Source organism: Tiliqua scincoides, unplaced genomic scaffold, assembly GCF_035046505.1.
Source record: "Tiliqua scincoides isolate rTilSci1 unplaced genomic scaffold, rTilSci1.hap2 HAP2_SCAFFOLD_64, whole genome shotgun sequence".
Lineage (NCBI taxonomy): Eukaryota > Metazoa > Chordata > Lepidosauria > Squamata > Scincidae > Tiliqua > Tiliqua scincoides.
In genome coordinates this window covers 44,809-46,185 of record NW_027101649.1, presented here as the reverse complement: position 1 = coordinate 46,185, position 1,377 = coordinate 44,809, and the positions used below count along the sequence as shown (strand labels likewise).

Sequence of the window (1,377 nt, the reverse complement as noted above, 5' to 3'; positions counted from 1 at the left end):
CTTTTGCCTAACTCTTCTGCCAAAGTCAGAAACTTTCAACTGCACCAAAATAATAATAATTTTAAAAAAACAAAAAACTTTAAATTTAAAGAGAAATTTCAGGATTTCTCCCAAGAAGAAACATCTGAGAATTTCCAAGAGAAGCCAAATGAATTCTGGCAGGACAAAGTTCCTAACAACACAGTCCTGGAACGTGCTGGAATCCCTAGCATGTATGCACTGCTGAAACAGAGGCGCCTGCGTTGGCTCGGTCATGTGGTGAGAATGGATGATGGCCGGATCCCAAAGGATCTCCTCTATGGAGAACTCGTGCAAGGAAAGTGCCCTACAGGTAGACCACAGCTGCGATACAAGGACATCTGCAAGAGGGATCTGAAGGCCTTAGGGATGGACCTCAACAAGTGGGAAACCCTGGCCTCTGAGCGGCCCGCTTGGAGGCAGGCTGTGCAGCATGGCCTTTCTCAGTTTGAAGAGACACTTGGCCAACAGTCTGAGGCAAAGAGGCAAAGAAGGAAGGCCCATAGCCAGGGAGACAGACCAGGGACAGACTGCACTTGCTCCCAGTGTGGAAGGGATTGTCACTCCCGGATTGGCCTTTTCAGCCACACTAGACGCTGTGCCAGAACCACCTTTCAGAGCGCGATACCATAGTCTTTCGAGACTGAAGGTTGCCAAAACAAAAGTTCTGTGAAATTTCTCGGGGGGGGGGGGTTCTGCACAACCCTACTTTATAGGGTAAGCCCAAATCCCATTCATTCCTTAGCAGCTGTTACCCTGCACATGCCCAATCTCGTCTGATCTTGGAAGCTAAGCAGGGTCAGGCCTGGTTAGTACTTGGATGGGAGACCGCCTGGGAATACCGGGTGCTGTAGGCTTATACCATAGTCTTTCGAGACTGAAGGTTGCCAACTGTTCATTCCTTGTATCAGCTGATGAATCTCTGTCCACCCACACTGGTAGCAATTTCCCACAGAGAGAAAGCAACTGGCTCCCTTCACTGACAAGCTACAATTGTGGGGCAGGATCAAGGCAATTTTGTCCTACTCCCAAAACGCATTGCTGGACACTGTTACCAATGAAATCAGTAGAGGCCAGTGGCGTCACTAGGGTTTGTCACCTGGTGCGAGAGACCAGCACTTCACCCCTATTATGGACCTCCTCCCATTCAGTGGGCAGGGCCATGCCCCAGGTGGTAGGTGGGTGATGTACGATTGCCCCACCACTGCTGGTTTTTTGGCTATAACTTTTGATAGAATGGAGATATTTCGATGTGGCTTGGTTCATTGCATTCTGCACGAAATTCCACATCGATTGATATATAACATCATAGCATTATTAAAAAACGCCAAGATTATAAAAATTTTGGCCTGTAGTGGT

At 48.1% G+C, this 1,377-nt stretch overlaps 1 pseudogene; it reads left to right on the top strand.

Moving 5' to 3' along the window:
* Nucleotides 1-758: 758 nt before the first annotated feature.
* Nucleotides 759-875, top strand: LOC136636024 (5S ribosomal RNA; annotated as a pseudogene).
* Nucleotides 876-1,377: the final 502 nt, after the last annotated feature.